The sequence below is a fragment of the Pelmatolapia mariae genome, unplaced genomic scaffold (assembly GCF_036321145.2).
Source record: "Pelmatolapia mariae isolate MD_Pm_ZW unplaced genomic scaffold, Pm_UMD_F_2 NODE_ptg000742l+_length_55287_cov_1, whole genome shotgun sequence".
Classification (NCBI taxonomy): domain Eukaryota; kingdom Metazoa; phylum Chordata; class Actinopteri; order Cichliformes; family Cichlidae; genus Pelmatolapia; species Pelmatolapia mariae.
In genome coordinates this window covers 5,832-27,034 of record NW_027052419.1, presented here as the reverse complement: position 1 = coordinate 27,034, position 21,203 = coordinate 5,832, and the positions used below count along the sequence as shown (strand labels likewise).

General features: G+C 39.4%; 1 pseudogene; it reads right to left on the bottom strand.

The window, feature by feature from the left end:
- The window catches only part of LOC134623551 (actin-binding LIM protein 2-like), a 42,983-nt pseudogene extending 22,049 nt beyond the window's left edge, over window positions 1-20,934 (bottom strand).
- Window positions 20,935-21,203: the final 269 nt, after the last annotated feature.

Here is a 21,203-nt window from a genome sequence, read left to right as displayed (position 1 = left end):
TTCCAATGATTCTGTGTTAGGAATTTACCATTTGTCAATCATCAAGTAAGAAAACCTACATTGTCTTCAAGATTCATATCAAATTCACGGTGATAAAGACTGTATTATGACAATGAACAAGACATCATTCAAGAAAAATAGCAGAGTGGATCTAAGATCAAAGCTAGGCAGAACAGACAAGCGCAAAAATGAAATCGCCCTTAACCATTCTCTAAAAGTTAATACCAGATGTATCAGGGTCACAAACAGGTCTACAAGGAGTTAAACCATGCACAACAATAACCACATTCACAGACACAAGTGAACAGAGCAAGCAGAAGGAGAAAAAAGGAGCAGTCCTAAAAATATGCCTTGATGCATCCCATGAAACCTGTTAACACCACAATACCAGAACACAACATCACAAAACCTGCTATCCATTCCACTACAGGGAGAGGAAACACAGAGAACAGAACTGCTATTGTCTTTACCGTTAGGAGGAGGTAAACTGAGATGCAGGGATGTCCTAGGTTTAGGGTCAGGTAGGGGGTCCTGTTTGAACCCTGAGAGGTGAGGGAGATCAGGGGATGAAGGAAAGCGAGCTTGTTGAATAAGCCCCCAGGCAGGGGTTACATTATGCGAGGGAAATGTGAAAGGTACTGGTTTGTGATGTTGATTTCAGGGATGTGTGACATTAAAAACCGCATCAGTGGTTTCATGGCTTTAGTTCAGGAATCAGTGAGAATACAGAAAATAAAGTTTCATGAGTGACCCAAAGTTTACAGCAGTTCACACCAGTATAGTCACTCTGTTTCCCATTATGGCTCATAATTCTATGGTAAATCCAGGTCCTCAAAGACACACAGTGAGAGTTTCCAGCACACGGTTAAACTGTTGGTAAACCCATGCGAAGTCAGGTCATTGGTCACAGCACTCCATTCTGTAAGACCTTAGATCTTAGTCGAATACAGAGAGGACTGGTTTGCTGCTGAATCACCAGGTTTCCATGCTTCTTTTTCAGGCATCTTGGAAACCAGCTTTTGGGATGCTTTAAAGCCTCTTTTAAATATTTAAATATATAGATTTTTTGTTGGTTTTTATTATTTTTCTCTTTTTAAAATTTTAGCAGCAATGATTCTAGCAATTAGTCCATTGTCTGCATTGGACCATGTCTTAGTCTTTAGTCACTAATACCTCTAAAGTAAGGGATATAGTTGTGCTGCTGCAGCATAGCCAGGGTGGTGGGATTTAGGTGTAAAGACAAGCCTGCACTACCACCTGTTGGTGTAGGTGAGTACTTGCCACAACTACCACCACTGCTCCCTTCAGCCCCACCAGAATAGTACATGGGTGGGGAGGATGTGTTCCTGGCCCAGGTGGAGGGGTACTTAATGCCACCCATGAGGGCTGGGGGTAAAGCCTGGCTGCTCTGTCTACCGGGAAGGTATATCTCTGGTCCTAGGTATCCAAGCAAATCACAGGAGAGTACAAAGCATAGGATAAACTTATTAGGATACGAAGTTTCTTTAAAGCCTTTAAATCTGTTTGGAAAAAGGGTAAGAAACCACAAAGTAATATATATATATATATATTTATATATACATATACAAAAAAACACCAGTATATTACAGACCACAGAAGAAAACAGTTCCTAGGCTTTTCTTATCACTACCTGCGAATATGCTAACATATGTAATGACTTGATGAAGAGCATACAGGTGGACGCTGGGGTGGTGGTGCTGCAGTGATGCTGTGCAGCAGCATTAACATGTCAGAAAGATGTGTAGCTTAAACAGACCACCAAGTTGGGAGAGTGTGTTTGGTCTATGACGAGAGTAAAGCATGTTACATATATATGATACAGCACAGCTTGAGATCTTTGACTAAACTAGCTTGGAGGCTTTGATTTTCTAAATAATAAATAAATTTGGTATTTCTGTCAAGTTCTGTCAAGACTATCCCTGCAATTTTAATGCACTTGTACTTTACTTGATAATGGTGCAAATGCAAGTTTTTGTATTGGGACTTTACTTAATTCTGCAGTCAACCGAGTGAAAACAGTGGCACTCTGCAACTTTACTTTTATATAGTAATACAACCAAAAACAACCATTTATAAATTAAAAATAAAAAAGTAATGCACTCAGTGAGCACCCTCTGTCCTATTATTAGTCTAGTGTGACTGAGCCATAAACTGTTGGATCTAATACAGGTTAAACCTGGACATAATTGGAGAGTAAGACCTTTCAGCTTTTCATAAGGCCACAGTGATGTATGGATTATGGGGTTTTGCTAATACCTGGTCGGCTGTAGTTCTGAGGGGAACGACACGGGGTGTACCGCCCATAGCCCCCCAGGGAGCTGTTAGAGCTGGGGCTCGATGGCCTCCGTTGACGGGGTGATTTTTCCCCATCACCCTGAATACACAAACACAGAAGATAAAAAACAGAGTGAGTACATTCTATGCACTCAGTCCTTAATTTCAACATCAGAGAAAAAATTTCTAAAATATTAATAGTGAGGCAGCTCAGTTATGTTGCATAAGTCACACCAAGGAGCGAAGATAATATAACGTCAACATAACAGGAGTGAGGAGAAATGTGTGCGCTTATTGTTATGATTAAGAGCAGAACTCATTTCAAATATGTATCAACAAATGGAGCAAATGGTTTGGATGTTTTTCAAACTTTGAAAACAACATGCATGTTCAATTTTAAAAACAATCTGATTACATATATTTTTATTGCTTGTGCTGTTATACTAATCAGCCAAGAACTGAAACTGAAAAACTGTGACTCTAAGAAAATGAATCCTGCACTACTGATATTAGCCTTTGGCAGGGAAAGACCAAAGAGCATGCTTTACTCCAGGCCTCAAGGGCCAGTGTCCTGCAGCTTTTAGATGTGTCCTTCATCCAACACAGCTGATTTAAATGGCTAAATTACCCCCTCAACACATAGTATAATGTTATCATATCTGCACATAATCCAACAATTAAAACACATCCCACAAACCATTTAAAACTGTCAATTACTCTAGAAAACTCTTATGTCCCAAATATGGCAAACAACTTGTTTGTGTCCACAAACACATACACTCACACACAAGCAGCCACTGATGAAGTATGATTTACATCCACATTGAGACACAGTGCATCACATTACCTCAGTAGGAGTAGGAGAAAAGCAGCTGGGGAGACTGCAAATGAAAATGGGGGAAAGAGCCAATGATTAGGAAAAACTCATATGTGAGAATATATGAGTTAACCAACCAGCAATGAGAGTGGGAGTGAGCAATGATGTCCAAATGCAAGGACATTGCTGATGAGTGAATGAGGAAGTTTACAGTTCAGCTTATAAGGTCAGGGCTGTGAAGCTGTGGCTGAACTGCAAAGGATTGCGTCAGTGTGGCATTAATGAATGACTTCACTGTGATGATGGAGGATGAGGAAGGTGAAAAATAAAACGAAAAGACAGGGAAGAAGCTACACAAGGAAGCTTTCTCGCTCAAATTGCATTCATTCACTGGAGTGAGACAGAAAGCAACCTGTGAACAAATCAGTTCTTTAGAGATAAAAGGATGATTGGATGTATTAAATCATTAGAAAAAAAAGACACATTCCTCTGGTGTTTAAGTTTAAGTCTGGATATATGCTGCATACATTCAAATTCACCTTAACAAACAATATCAGGACAGAAACACTTGCTCCATATCTCCCATATTTGGCTAGTCTCTGGCTGACACTCATTAAGCAGGTAAGAATGTGTGTAGTGAATTCCATTTACTCTTGTTACTGTACCAAAGTTATGTTTACTTGCTTTCTGAGCCATTTAAAACCCCTTTAGTTACAATTTTACTGAAACTTAAATTTGTTTTATAGAAGTATTGTTCTACTCTCATAACGGAGTCATGACAAACCATAAGAATTACTAGGGAAAAACTTCATCACAGCAGCGAATGAAAATGGAGTCGGAGTTACCTCTCCATAGTGCCTCTCGTCAGATGGGTAGCTGACATAGGGAGAGTAAGACAACATGTCAGGCCTATCTATGTTATAGATGGCCTTGGTCTTTGGAAGGGCTGCCAGGTCCTTGTAGTCCAGCATCTCCTCTCCTAGCTTGGCCTGGCAGCAGACAGGAGACAGATTTAGTTTTTATTTGCATCCTACTGACACTTGGAGGAGCGCAGAGGTACAAAAGGGTGAATAGAGGTGATGCAGTCTTACATAGATGACTCTGCTGGGAGAGCCCGAGGCGCTGGATGCCGGGACTGAGGTGATGCTCTCTGATGAAGTCCGGGTCACCTGGAACACACACACACACACACACAGCAGTTTTAAACACACTGAATTATGACAGGCTAAGAAAGGTGGAATTCATGTTATTACTGCCATCCATTCAAACTCATGCGTAGTAAGATATATTATATACAGCGTTATATCATATACATTTTTTATTATTCAAAGCTGCCCTTTCTTTTCTTTAGGGTAGTAATGTAACAACACAGAAAATCCTATAAACGTCTTATCCTGAATGGCTGCTTCAACTGCTGCAAGTTTTTTCATCATTATTGATAAAAAATAGTAAAAACAATCGTCTTCCCAGAGAAGTGTCCTCTTAAACTCAAACCTCAAAAGTTTTGCACTTACAGTGAAATAAGTCAAGAAGCCGGACCACAGTTGTATCACAGTCATGTTTTAAAAAGTACAGCTTTAAACCTTAACATTGTAATAATAAAAACAGAATTAAAGTCAAAGGCCAATTATTTGTCAACTCGCCCATCCATCCAGATCACCTCTCTACAAAAACTGTGCTCCTTTAAGGTTAGAGTTATGCCCAGCTGTGGACATGGACAAGCAGAAAACAAGGATTACTAGTCATTTCTGTTATACTTTTCTCAAGTCTTCTTTAAATCCATCCAACAGCCAATCAGATCCATGATAAGACTACTCTCCAAGAGAAACCATAACATCTGTAGAATTACATCATGTTAGTCCTGCTTTGTGCCCGTCATAATTTCCATGACCACTAGGGGACATTGTCGTTTCATTATACCGTTGACTAACTGTTACTCTTCAAGTTGCTTGAAATTTGTAAACAGATGGAAATAAACTTCTCCTTAAGCTACCTTTGGGAACATTTTTTTCATTTGTTTTATGCATTCAAAGACTGGACCTGGACATGATGTACATGGCGTTTACCTTATTGCTGCATTATTGTTCATGCCTTAACAGTCCCAATGGCTTTATATAAATATTGCAAACACTCAAACTTAAAAAACACATTTGACAGTATAACTGAAAAGATAATATGTGTTAGACACAACATCTAGAAGATGGCAACAAGAGAGAACTAAACCATGGAGAAGGACGACAGGACGACAGTAATGTTAACCCAATGCTGAATATTTAGCAGGCAAATGGTGAACTGTAATTCTCCAACACTGTTTTCATGACAATCAACCTGGTTAAGCCGTATCATACATGAGTGTATGTAAATTGTAACAGTTAGCGTTGATATTATGATCACACTTCAGACTCAACCGGTTAGCCTAGCTTAGCATAAAAACTCAAAGCAGGAGTAAAAAGTAAAAAGTTCAGAAATATGCTAAATATCACTTCTAAAGGTTCTATCAATTTTATTTATATAAAAAGACAGTTTGAGGTAAGTTTGCTAGAGAATCTAAATCTTCTCATCTCCCTTTTTAATTCCACTTCTGCATAACTTGAATCATTTTTCTGTTAATACAGGGGCATTTTGTTTCACACAATAAAAGAATACATTTTAATTCCTCAAAAATTCAAACAGCAAATACCTACTTAACACAGAGAGCGCAGTGCCTGTATTAGTGAAGCTGTACTGGGATCAGTACCGATGATGTTTAAGTCACAAGTTGAATGAGAGAGAGTGAACTTTCCATCATACGGCAAATTAAATATTTGGAGAATTGTAACAGTTGTGTTTGATTTTTTTTAGCACGTTGAAACAAGACAGAAGCATCCACTCTGTCTGGCCAAGCTGTGTGAGTGTTGCCCTCTATGGATGCGGCCACTGCCACATCAATCATAATCAGAACTGCTCAGGGGACCATTCTGGGTACATGCGCAGACAGATCCTCAGCTTCTTTAGTCACATATGTCAGCTCTGCATAGCACCAGAGTAAGTAACAAATGTAACTTTAACACTTTGTGTTGCTGTGACTGCTTCTCAGCATGAAGAAAATGCAGCACTAAGTTGTCAGTTCTAAACAACCCATGCAGCAGATGGTTGTGAGGCGAGGGGAACTGAGTGGGGTTTTGGTTGCAGGGACGTACAGGAGCACCGACCTGCTGCTCGAGGCCATCATTGAGCTGTATCCCGGACCTGCTTCTGGGAAGGAGAGGGGTGACGATGAGGAATGAGGAAGGGAGATGGAGGAAGGATGCAATGCTCAAACCAGAACCTTTTTTTTTTTTAAACTGACTCAATTACATTTTTCTTTATTTAACTTCAGCTTCACACAATTTTCTTTTGATGGTGATTCTTGTTATGCATTGTTGTTGGTGACATTTTTGTCTCTGTTATTACTCTATAGTCTGTATAAATTGTTGTACTACTTTAATGACTGAAAGGGACCAGCAACAACAAAAGGAATGACATGAAAATATTCATTGGAATGTTCTTACTGTTGAACATTTTTATTTACAAGAAACAATTATGAAATGTTCAAGTTTAGAAAGCTAAATGAAAAAATGCCAGATGAGTTGTAAAAATGTTCTAAATTATTATTGTTGTTGTTTTTTATTTCAGTAAATATTGCAGTGGACACTGGGATGTGTTGGTACCTCTACTTTAGGTATTAGGTCTATTTAGGGGGAAAAAACAAACTTTAAAAACAAAAAAGACTTTTTAAACAAAAATTTGTAATAAGATTGAACTGTGAACTGCAGTTCAAAAAGACTGTCAAATCAAAAACAACCAAAAGGTGACACTTTGAGGCCAGAGCCTGCCTGTGCACCAAAAAGTCCTGCTTTTCTTTTTGGCAAAGTGAAACAGCAACACAGCCTCTAGGGATAAAAAAAAAGGGCAAAAAGCTCCTGAAACTGCAGTTCAGCAGTTCATGTTAAGAACTCGAAAGAAACCTCAGTGACTGTCTAACACAGACCCAAATTTTCCTCCTGTTCACTATTCATGTACACAAGAAGGTTGGAGACCTCCATTATAATTTCCTGGGACTATGAAAAATTCAGTTTTTGAAACTGTTTTTTGGCTCTTGTGATATTCCACTTTCTGTATTACAACCAGCTAAACTCATCCACTGACTGTGCTATATTCAGAGGTTTTTCAAACTCTTCCTTTTTAACTTCTGAGGAATTCATGACAAGGGAGTATCAGAGCTTTATCTCTTCTGTCATTTATTTACAAATATATATATATCTCTGTCAGGACTGCCTTTACCACCCACCTTACTCTTCTCCTCCTGCTTGGCTGCTTGTCTGCATGGAGGATGCCAGATAGACGATCCTGAAGACACAGAGACAGACAGCACCATTTGCACTTTCATGTTGTTGAAAGTGGGTCAAATATTAAAACATGGTTTAGTTTAATGAACTATTTGATTGATTTAAATCATACAGTATGTCACGACTATAAAATGCCCTGATGAGTCACAGCAGTAAAATCACCACAGGACTTTGCGTCAGAACAGCCAGATCCATGGTGGCTCCAGGCTAAAACCCTCAGACCCAAACGATCTGCTGCCAATAACTTGGTACTAGACATCATAGGACACCCCAACAAATCCCGTCTCACAAGCGGAGCCTTCACAATAATAGGCTGGTATTGTGGCTGAGAAGCACATATGCATAACTCATTACTTCATAAATTGGAGTGACATATTTTATGCTTTTTAAATCAGAAATAATTGAATTAATTTACTGTCTGCCTTGTGTTAATCACAGCAGCCGTTGACAGAATCTCTGTTACTAAACTAATGTGACTCAAGCACACATGTGCCTGATTTATTCACCAACACACATTGGGTTTATGAAACAGAGTAAAAGAGAAAAGAGAACGTGGTGAACTAAAAGTGATGTCGCGACTAGAAAATTATCTCTTATTGCCTAAGAATAGAAAGCAATGTGCTTTAGTCTAATAATAGATCATGAGTTTTAGCACTGGATCCTCTGTGGTTAGGCAGGAAAAACTACACTGCCTATCCTGACAAGTAGGGGCTATAATAAGAGATATGAAGGCTGCTTCTACCTTGCAGATACATTTCCTCTCCCTCTGCAAACATCTGCTCACACCGGACACAGCGTGCACATGTGGGGTGGTAATGCTTCTCGCCAGCCTGTTGATCAAGAAATTAAAACACATTAGCACACTGCAGCAGTTACTATTTATAATGTCTCCTAAGAAATGCAGACCAAAAAGACACGTTCTAACAAAGCAGAAGAGGAAACAATACATTGCTTTCAGATGGCAAACAGTATGCTTTCAAGCCTGCAGTTTAAATGTTCTTTTCATTCAATGAACGATGTGATTTATTCCCTATGCCTAACACATTCATTGAAAGACCTCTGTGTTAGCATCTATATTTATATACATAAGCTCACTTAGAAAATGCATAATTACCTCATTATGAATTAGTTGCAAAATGAACAGTGAGTTTCAGGAGTGTTGCTGAGCTAAAGCTAATTCAGGGACAAAGGGAAACCGCTTTTGTTAAACTACATGTTTTATCATTTAGCCACAAGGTGGAGACATTGCCATTCAGACAGAGCACTGCAGGAGTAACACATAAAATCCTTTTGACAAAAAGGATTTAAAATACATTTATGACATTCAGCTTAATCCTGTATTTATACAAATTCCCCCAATACGTCTTCTCCATAAATACCATGAAGCACTGTGTATGATGGCCTGTGTGTTAAGCATGGAGCTCCTTGTGTGGTTAGTATGGAAGCACATGTTATCTCCAGAGCTTCTCAGAATCCACAAAGCGGTGTGATGGGAGGGAGTTGTCACAGTGAGGATGAATGAGTCTGTGATATTGAGTTTGAGGCATAGTGTGGATTGTTTCTTGACTTGTGAAACTGCTAGTCTATATGTGACCTGGTCAAGTGCTGGGGACTGTCTGGGTTCATTTTTGGCTGTGGAAGCTGATTTGACTGACACTGACACTGTGTGCATGAATCGTTTGGGTAAGTTGTCCACTTTCTACTTCCATCCCTAAGAGCAAATATTACATTTGGTCAGTGGCTTCCTCAACAGGAACTCAGAGGGAGTTTTCCTTTTCTTGACAGATTTTTCAAGCTGTTTCGTGGATTCAAACTAGCAAACCTTAAAAAGCGTCCCATTCTCTTAAGTTCCACAGTCTTTTGGGTGATTTTCTTAATACCAGATCCTTATTCTGTCTTTTTTCATGGCAACAAAAACCACCATTAATGAAAGTGAGCAGAATTGTCTCATTCTTGGCAGTTTTTCTTGTCCTAAAACACGTATGATTTATGACTCAGTAATAAACAAAACAAGTCAAGATGGAGGTTTATTGCAATTGAGTCATTCTTTGCTCTCCATGCAAAGAGATTTCATCTTGCTGTAACAGCGGTCTGATTATGTACAATACCTCTGAGGCTCCTCCACTTTGCTGCGTCATTCTAATAGGGTAGGATACCAGAAAACAGGATGTCAACACCATATTTCTTGGCTAACACCCTGCTTAATGCTTGTCTGAACCAAATGGACAGCAGATGGAAAGAGGAGGCAACCAGGCACAGAAATGTACTTAAAAAAAAAGCAAGAAGACTCCAAGTTTAGGTGTTACTGACAGAAAAACAAAAGGCCATCTGTTTAAAAACTGATAGACAGTGCAGACGCTATGCCAGAAGTTCATATTTGAACTGAAACTGAGAGAAAAGAGGAAGCTGACCTAGGAACTCCAAGAACTAAGAAGATAAAAGGCCGGAACAGGATTGAAATTCAAACATGGAAAGTATGAGAGAGGCGGAAAGAAGATAGAACTGCTATCAAATCCTTCCTTTCTCAGCACAGGGAGGAGAATGATCTTATTCAGTATCCTGCAGGACTGGCATATCAAGGAAGAAGAGGGGGGCTCAGGAATGGTTTGGAGGGAAGTTGAGACTGAAAGAGTCTAATTTGATTTTTACTTAGGAATGGGGCTGTAGCTGGTCAGCCAGGGTTGAAGTTTGTGGCTGAATCTCATGCAGAGTATGGCTTTAGATAATGGGAGAGCTGCTTTTTATATCTTTACTACCTACAGTCCATATGCTTTCTCAAAATTATCCTACCTCTAATGCTCTCTCCATTTGCTCATCTCGCAATTCCAGGAACCAGTCAGGTGAGGGATGTGATTCATTTAGAAGACTGGAATAAATTTGTGGCAGTATGAACACACAGACACAGAAACATGGTCTATGGTTTGCAATCCAGTTGATTGCACATACATCAAGCTCTGTGTTGCATCACAGATTATTAGAACACAACAGCAATGGGATCTATATGCAGCTCATGATTTTACAGCTCAGTTATACATACTGTAAGAGACAAAAGTACTGGCACGAATGCTGCGTCATCTGATACTGAAATCAAAAGTTTACCTCAGAATATATTCAACTTTTAAGTAAATGGACTGACATCCCAGTCTTACAGACCACTCAAAGTGCTTTAGAATACGACTCATACAGCGCTTCTGTTGAATACACTTATCTACTCATTCATTCAAATACAGAACCTTATTAAAAAGTGACATTCATATCTCCACTGTACCACAAAGTGATCTTTAACACTGAAACCAACTGGTTAACCCTCTCCAGGCAGGCGTTGCCGATTTGCAACAGTTAAAAACTAACAACCTGATTACCCCACATACATATTTTATGAGGTTTTTTTTTTCTTTTGATAATTTTCCCCAAATATCAGATTTTTCCTGTAACTAAAACTTAATTTGAGCCTGAGAGGGTTAAAAAATACTGAAGCCTTGTCTCTGATGTTGAAGGTAACACATTTAATGTTTCTACCGTGTTTCAAACTAACACTGAACTTAATAGTCAGTATGAACAGTGACAGAAATAAAAAGGCCAGTGAAGCAAATTAGGCAATGATCAGTAGCACAGATGCTTGGCTGACAGCAGAAATGCTTAACCTCATCAGGTATAGTTTGGGTGTTACATATTGTTTTCCCTCAGCTCAGTAAGTTTAAACCTTTCAATAATGTCCGTGTAGGTTCTCAATCATCCAGGTCATGGCAGTGTAAAGTGTTTAAGTCAAATGAGCTGAACTACCTTGGGCTGCTCATCCAAAATGCTTCTTCATTTCATGTCCTTTCATATTCCTGCATCGGCTAAAGATGCAGAATACAAGACAATATGTCTGCCATCCTGGTTACATATGTTTCAAGTGCTTGGGTCAAAGGCATCTAGGCTTCTTGTAGGTTCTTGGTTCTTCTTCGTCTTTTTGTTTTACTATTCCCAGTTTTTCCAGTTACTTAGCATTTATTGCTAAGGTCAACTTAGACTGCACATTGCTCTTGCATTGTCCTCTATGTCCCAATTTCAGCCAAGCATGACACATCACAGTGTCTACTCTGACTGTTTCACTGACAAAGTGACTGACTGCCTAACATCTTGGATGAGAAATAAATGCCATGACACAAGGAACACCGGGCAACAATAAACATAGCTTCAATTCCATTGCTGCCATCTGCAGTTACTAACTCAGTGCAGTATGACCTCTGTGTGCTCTCTGATCTCAACCAAATGTCATGGCATTTTGAAAGTACAGTCTTTCAGTTACTATTTCAAAGTGCAGCTTTGCACAGCTAGAACAGCTGGAATGGGTCCCTGAATCTCACACATGAGACAGCATCATCATTCAACCCTGAATGTTTATGATAAGGCAGTAATAGCCCAGCTAACTATTAGCTAGCTGAAGTTGTCTTTCTATGGTAGATCCTATGGACATTTGTAACTTTATTTGCAATTCCACCTCGTGCTGCTAACTCTAGTAAAGGTGTTAAAATAAGGATCACAAATGCCATTGTTCTGTTGTTCTGTCCCTCATATCTGATGACACACTTTAAAACATGCACTGCGTCATCACGCTCACCGATGAAGATGAACCAATGGTTTAAGTCAAAGAAAGTGATCATTTGAGGACACTGAGGTGAGAGGCAGGTGACAGTGTGCAATCTGTGCTATAGCTCCATTTCTAAAACATGAGACTCAGTCAGACTGCGCTGAATATTCAACAACAGAGCAGATCCTGGCTGCGTGATTCTCTGTCACTCTTCTTTTATTTGTTATTGCCGTATTCCTTCTTCCAGAATGGGAATCATTCCTTTAGCACTTATCAACGCACGCACCATCTGCATCTGCTGTTGCAATGTCATTAACTTGTGTTACATCATATCACCCCGGAGATTCAACTCCCTGTAGTTTTCATGCAACAATCAGAAGTCTAAGCTTTGGCAAACATTTTATTCTGATATGGGTGTTTGTTTTTGCTGGAGTTATGAAACTTGTTATGGAACCACAAAAGCAGCACTTCACTTTAGACTACGTGCAGTTCAACCTGGATATTAAGTATATGTTTCCTGGAAAGAGACGCACCCTTAACAACTATAGTATGCTCAGTAAACACCAGCAATTACAAGAAAACTAACACACACAATACCTTTGGCTGTTTTAAGGTATGTGGTGTTACTGTAAACCCCCATGGCAAGAGGTTGTACTACATGTCTATGTGCGCCACAATGTTAGAAGCATTTATAATGTATTTGCATTTGCAAATATGATGAATTTTTAATGGTCTCTTTGGGGAAATGAGGTCAGTCCTGGAATCAGTTAAGTGGAAATATGAGCATGAGAAACATGTAAAATGCAACTCGCTGTGTTTTTCTGTAGCCTCTTTCTCTGTCTCCGATCACATACTTACCCACTCTGTTTTAAGCTTATAGGGCGTTGATGGATTGCTGGGGGTTTCTCTCTTTTATATTATAAAACGCAAAATAAAGCATCGTGAGGCAACTGTTGTTTAACGCTATATAAATAAAAGTGAACTGAAATGCACTGAATTCTGCGGGTAAATGCGGCTTCCTCCAAAGGGTGACTGGCCTCTCCATATGAGGAGTTCAGCCATTTGGGAGGGGCTCAGAGTAGAGCCGCTGCTTGAACTGGCTCGACCTCACCTCAACTGAGCCAGTTGAGGTGAGGAGGCAGAACAAGGACACACTGGAGAGATAATATCTCTTGGCTGGCCTGGGAACGCCTTGGTGTTCCCCCAGACAAGCTGGAGGAAGTGGCCAGGAAGAGGGAGGCTTCTCTGCTTAGGATGCTGCCCCTGCGACCTGGCCCCGGATAAGCGGGAGAAGATGGATGGATGAATGAATTAAATTGATCTGAATTGAAAACCAGTCTAAGTAAGCCATTTAATGATGACTTTCTATTAATAATTCTTTAGCTTGTGTACAGGTTCACTGTCTCATACTGACCTTTATCTTAAATTATTTGCCCTATGACAGAACATTTAAACTACCCAACAGAAACATCACTACAATGACCTGCAGAATCATATCCTGCAGTTCACACTGGTATACAAACACTGATATGCCTCATTTAGATGGCAGTTGTGATTAAGTTGTACTGTCAACTAGAAGCCTCTTGCATTAAGTATAATGCTCTCTCACTGTCAACAGTGTAATCTAATAATGCAGCTCTTGGAAGGAACAAGCTTATTTAACAAATTAATTGTCGGGTCACTGAGAATTAGACAAGAAGCAGTTGAACAAAGTAGGAAAAAATACTGCAAGCAATCTGATTTTAAAAAATGAAGGTTATCAGCACATCAGTGCTGTATAGTTGTAGAGAGAAGGAATGGCCAAGTCTGAGGTTTAACTTCCTATAGCTGTCCAAGAAATACCACCTTACTGATGATTTAACTACTGTGTAAACTAAACACTGAATAAACTGAACCAACATTCTTGGATTAAGTGGGATTATCGATTCAGATTATTCAGTGTTTTCAACAGTTATTCCTTTTGTGCATTTATATTTACTGTAATTCCATTATTCTTTTTCCCATACATGTTCATATAGAGTAGACAACAAGTCAGTTGAACCACATGCTACATGCTAACAGCTAAAAAAGGTTTTGTTCTTAATGGAAGCCAGCAGTGCTGTACCTCAAGGACTTTCCCTGTAATGTACTTCTTACAGCTCTCACACTGGATGCCAAACATGGCGTGGTAGTCCATTTCACAGTAGGGGATCCCGTCCCTGTAAGAATGACACAAGACAAAAAAGCAGGTTAGAGACAGGTGCAAGCATCTATATTAAATATAAATCTAAATAACAGCGTTAATGAAGTATTATGATAATGAAAGTATATTCAGCCAGACTTACTTGCTGATGTACTCGGCATTGAGCACCTTGTTGCAGACTTTACACTTGAAGCAGCCCAGGTGCCAGTGCTTGTCCAGTGCCACGAGTGACTGTTCATTCTTAAATTCCTTTCCACAGCCGCAGCAGTCTGTACAGAGAACAAAATAACAAAGACTAGGTCAAATTTAATGGAAAATGACACTAGAGTTTGCTTTCTTTTAGTGGAAAAGTTCTTTGATTTAACTCAGTTGAAGGGCAAAAGAAACTTTGGACATTTTGTTTTCTATGAGGAAAACACAATTTAGGAAAGTGCCAATTTAAGTGAAGGAACAAACAATCCAAAGTTTACTTATGGCATGAGTTATGCTTTCAAACAGGCAAACAGAGGAGAAGAGCACTGACTGTGGACAGCCTGTATGGGCGCAGGGCTGTTGGCGGGAAGAGGCTGGGTACACTTTTGGCAGATACACTCTTTCCCATTAAATGTCACTCGGTCACCGGCTGGAAATGGCTGTCTACAAACAAAGAGAAAAACAGTAGATGATCAGAGGGGTTTTACAGGTACATTACAGTTTGTTCTACTCTGAAATAAAATGTCCATCAGGGTGCATAAAAGGCTCCTCAGAAGGCCCTACAGACCTATTAGTAATATCCTCCAACCCCTGAAAGTATTTTCAGGCTGATGACTTTCACCTGTTAGGAGGATCTGTCATCATACCTTTCACAAGAAATGCTAGACAGCGCTCTAGAAAGTTAGAAATGCTGAGGTCATAAGACCAAGCTCTAAGCCTACTACTCAAAATATGTTTGACAATTCACCAGATACTCAACTAATTATTGTTACATGTTCTGATAACTTAATGTATTTATTTACTTTTCTCTGCTATTATGTCTAAATGCAATCCCCTGAAGACTGATGTAAAACTGGTTGAATAGCCATTAAAAGAAAAACCTAAATCTTTCAAAAGAACTGTTTATATACTAAGCTAGTCAGCTGTTGTTGGATATTTTTATTGGTTATTTACATCAGGTTTATTTTCAATTTGAAACTTTTTTCAGTCGTTAACGCATATATTTAGAGACTTGAGACTTAAGTCTCTAAGAACCTGCTGTATTTTCTTTGTCACTATTTACTTAAATAGGTTCTGCCTGACAAAGTGGAGATCCTCAAATCCCAGCCATCATGCAGCAATCCAAGGGAATTTAAGAACAAATGAGAAACAAAATCATTGCGATCTCTCAGGCTGGAAAAGGTTATAAAGCCATTTCTAAAGCTGTGGGACCACAGTGAGAGCCATTATCTACAAATGACAAAAACATGGAACAATGGTGAACCTTCCCAGGAGTGACCGGCTGACTAAAATTACCCCAAGAGTGCAGTGACGACTCATCCAAAAGAACGCGACCCCAGAACAACATCCAAAGAACTGCAGGCCTCACTTTCCTCAGTTAAGGTCAGTGTTTATGACTCCACCATAGGAAAGAGACTGGGCAAAAATGGTTCCAAGACGAAAACCACTGCTGAGCAAAAGGAACCTAAAGGCTCGTCGTAGTTATGCCAGAAAGCATCTCGATGATCCCCAAGACTTTTGGGAAAATACTCAAATGACGAGACAAAAGTTGAACTTTTTGGAAAGTGTGTGTTCCATTACATCTGGTGTAAAAGTAACAGCATTTCAGGAAAGGAACATCATTCCAATAGTAAAATATGGTGCTAGTAGTGTGATGGTCTGGCAGCTGTTTTGCTGCCTCAGGACCTGAAAGACTTGTTGTGATAAATGGAACCATGAATTCATGAATTTTAGACCTCTCTGCATTTAATCACACTTGTTATTAATCTCTGTCTCTCTTCCCACAGCATGTCTTTTGTTCTGTCTTCTTTCTCTCACCCCAACCGGTCGCAGCAGATGGCCCCGCCCCTCCCTGAGCCTGGTTCTGCCGGAGGTTTCTTCCTGTTAAAGGGAGTTTTTCCTTCCCACTGTCGCCAAAGTGCTCGTCCATAGGGGCTGATATTACTGTTGGCTTTTTTTTCTGTATGTATTATTGTAGGGACTACCTTGCAATATAAAGCACCTTGAGGTGCATGTTGTTGTGATTTGGTGCTGCATAAATAGAATTAAATTAAATTCTGCTGTCTACCAAAACATACTGAAGGAGAATGACAGGATATCTGTTCATGACCTCAAGCTGAAGTGCACTTGGGTTCTTTTTAGGAGCACTATCCAACACCTATGGGATAAACTGGAACAGTGACTGAGTACCAGGCCTTATCACCTAAACAACAGCCTTGAATCCCACTAATGCTGATGTGTCTGAATGTGGATAAATCCCTACAGTCATGTTTAAGCATGTGCTGGAAAGACACCAGAAGCCCAAAACCTGTAACAGTGGGCTGGTAGTGCATCGGTTTTGGATGGAGATCTTCGTTTTTGACATCTCATGTTCAAATCAAATTTCTGCGTTTTCTTGTTTGTAATATCTAGTAGGAAATGAAAGAGGTGCAACACGGACACTGGCTTCACTTACAAGCCAAAGACAAATGCCATTATACAGCTAAAGAGTTATTGCAATGACAATGAAACAATGTTAATGTCTACTGGCTGTTTGTGCAGTCTGCTTCACAAACAGCTGCCGTCATCGAGTCAAATGCAGAAGGAATGATGACTCCTTGGCAGAGCTGGGCTCTGACTTGCTGCCACGTGCAGCTTCCTACAGCTCTGAAATGTGATATTAGGAGCTGCTGTCACACTGACACAGCCAGCTACTGAGGGAGGAAGACATCCTGGCAGACTGTGCATGGCTGAGATTAAAGATGACTCATGCATAAATAGACAAAAAGTTATGTTTTCAAACCTGACCATTGTGAGTTTTTGTAAGTCTTGCTTACAGTTTAATTCTTGCTATTAGGTTGATGGAAGCGTAAAATCTGAAACCCATCAACCCATTTTTCCTCATTACTATTGGTTTATTACTGCATTAATGTCATCATATTACCATGTTTATGTTAAAATATTACACAAATATCATTTTATCATTTTATTGTTAGCAGGTTACTGTCTAAAATACACTATTTTAGTGACACTGTTTGTAAATGGTTTTGACTCATATGTAATTTTAACTGCCATTCATACACACCAGCAATGCTTTTTTTACTCAACATTATATGTTTGAACAGGAGAGTAGCATTTTGTGATTTTTGTTTACAAGATACAAAGACTACCTGCTTACAATACCAGACTGCAGGATATTTTTTTAACATTAGCTGCACCTCCTGTTCACACTCACCTCGGAAAAACTCGAATATAAACACTTTGCTGTCCACATTAAGCTTTTAAACCGTTGTATTTCTCTGTCTGCAGCTACTCTTGCACACGTTCTTCTTAATTTGTGATCATGTATTATGTGTCTTTTTCTTATGTAGCTGTCTATCACAATTTTTGCATCTGTCTCACTAAAAAAAAGGCTAGATCTCAGTGAGACTACCTGTTTAGTTAAAGGATTTAATAGTTTTATTAATTCTCATGACTCTTTTATATGCATTATGCGTCTTCCACAATATGTCTTTTGTCCTGTCTTCCTTCTCTCTCCCCATCCGGTCGCAACAGATGCCGTTTTTCCTTCCCACTGTCGCCAAAGAGCTTGCTCATATTATTGGGTTTTTCTATGTATGTAAACATAAAAAAATATATGCTTGTGTGTGCAGATACATTGCATGTGGAGAGACACAGACACATAAAGAAATCCAGACAGCAAAATGAAAAACAGCTAGATTACTAAATAACTGATGATTGACACAGCCTTTCACTGTGACATACATACGAAAAATATACAAATCACAATATGATATCTCATTTCAAGCAGCACTTGTCCTATTAGCCTCATTTTTATATTGCTCACAAAAGGCCCGTGTAATTTACTATCACAAAAGCACCATTTGTTGTAAGGGAACTCCAAATACCACACTGGAACATTCTGATCTCAGGTTCAGCAATGGGATGACCGAAGTATGATAGGATGAACACACACACACACACACACACACACACACACACACACACACACACACACACACACACACACACACACACACACACACACACACACACACACACACACACACACACACACATGTCTGGTTTGCTATCCTCGTGGGGACATCCCATTGACATAATGCTTTCCCTAGCCCCTTACCCTAACCCTAACCATTAAAAATGAATGCCTAACCCTAACCCTTACCCTAAACCTAACCATAACCTAATTGTAACCCTGACAGTAAAACCGCATTTTGAGTGTGAAAACTGCTTTCAACCCCGAGGGGACCTGGATTTTGGTCCCACGGTGCAGAAAGTCCCCACCAGGATAGTAAAAGTCAGATTTTGGTCCCCACCAGGATAGTACGAACCCGTACACACACACACACACACACACACACACAAACACAAACACAGAAAACCCACCCCCAGCTCAAAAGACACTTTACACTAGCTGTGGGAATGGGCAAAGTGGCTGCACTGACTGACCACACACTTAAAATTCCTGCCTGCGAGAGGCTTCCATTACCTTTCAGGGCCTGGAAAACAACACTCTCACAAAGACACACTATACATGAGACGCATGCACGTAGATTGAAAAAGGTGAGCGCAACTGTTTGGTGTGCAGTGACACGTGTGTCCTATATTTATACATGTATGTCTATTATAGCTTTATGTGCTTGTAAATGACACCAAGAGAGATGTGCAAAACATACTTATGAGATGTCTCCATCTGTAAGGATCGTTTGATTTCAAGTTTTCTTTATAATAGGACAGTGCAATTCTGAAACACGATATTTTTCCAGTAAATAAGATTTAAAAGTAGTTGACCTGTGGGTACGGTGGCTTTGTAGGGCTAAACATAATAGGGAAAAAAGTCCTCTTACCTTAAGAGTATGTAAAAAGGTGAGTATTTTCAAAAGGGTGGGACTGACCTAAATATGTGTGTCATATATTCATCATGTGCATGAATGTCATGGCAATTTGGAGCTTTTAATGATTTCAGGAAACAGTTTTGGGTTTTCTTAAAGATTTTTGGCAAAGTGTGTGACATATACAAATAACTTGTACTTGTAACCAGTTGAAATGAATTGAGCCAATGATCAGAATTTACAGATGTTTAGAAATGACACCAAGAGACCTTCCCAAATGGGAAGTGAACTTACAGTTCTACGCCTTAGATTTTCAATGAGTTACTTGGACTTTCCTCTTGCTCTGCATATTGGTCAACCCAACGACTGCTATCAAACCAATCTTTTATATGCTAGCAAAAAGAAACTACCGGTTGTATTCACTCATCGCCACTAAGAAGTTAATAGCACTTGTCCCTGTCAAATTAAAAGATACTGTAAAACCTTTAATCTACTGAAAGCAAAGAAGCAATTAAATAACTTAAAATTGCAACACTGAAGAAAGAAATATGTTAAACAGTCTTGTTACTACATACTGTATTGTGCTGAGTACATTAATAATTCATCACTGACGGTCTTCACGCTTTGTCGGTTTGTATTTGTTTTGGGTTTGAAAACTAAGAAAAAACCTGTCTGTGTATAAACATATGTCCATCCATCTCTTCCTTAGCAAACTCCACATCTGCGCTTGCTATTCACAACATTACAGATTCTTTAGTCATTTGGTTGAACTATTCTCATGTTTTTGCTAAAAAACAATCTTTTGTTCCCCTAGACTGACTTGTCCACTACTTGGGGAGAGGGACATACACATGCACTGAAATGCTTGGAAGGATGCTCATTGCAGTTCATGCAATCTTAAGCGTCTTAATCTAAAGTTTAATCACCACAACTAAGTGCAAAATCCTTATACTAAACCTAGCAAAACCTAGTTCGTCACTGCCTTTGACTTAAGCGCTAACTCATTATCCACTTGTCACCTACATCCAACGCTTAAAACAACAAATCCTTAAGAAGTATTTTGATTGAATGCTTTTAAAGCACCATTTTTATATAAACTGTTCTGGTCAAATCACTTTGCTTATGTTAAGTCAAGGCCTCTGATGATGCATCAGAATGTGCAGGACACCTTTTCATGTTATTGTATGCTTTCAAAAACACATCTCAGTTGCAAAGTCTCTAAAATTTGGTTGCTTTTGTCAGTTTTCTGTTAATGTCATGAAGTCAGCAGAACTGCAAAGCTCCTTTTTTAAGTGCCGCCAGCCCGATTTATTGACACATGGCTCAGTGGTGCTTAGATGGTCACAGTATATTAATGGCAGTGACTTTATGTGCTAAATGAATAAGCTGGTCTCAGAGCCATGTTTCTCTCACTTGCTAGTTTTAGGAAATACCAAAGTAAAAACTGAAATTTGTTATTTGGATTCTACTCCACATGCTAATTTCTTACTTGCATGAGGTACAAACAAAGCAGCGTGGGTGGTAGGTCTTGCCCAGCGCGGACACGACCTCCCCCTCAATGAAGTCCTGGCAGCTGAAGCAGCGAGTTCCATACAGCCGCTGGTAGTCCAGAGTACAGATGTATTCACCCTGCCGCACAAAGAATCCTCCCTGGGCCAGCTCACAGCCACATACTGGAAAAAGAGAGAGGAACAAATAGTCAGAGGTTATAGCCAGGAGAAAAGAAACATGTAAAAGGGAAGGGTGGATTTAGGAAATAACCAAGGGGATAAAAAAAGGGAAAAGAAGCAGACATCAGAATTTGTTCTCCCTTTTTTCCTTAATTATCAGTTTTTAAAAGCAAGCCAAATGAATATATAGTGCATAGGTTTAATTCAACAGACATAGGACTGTATAGTAAACAAAACAAAGATATAAAAAAACAAATTAATTTTATACTATA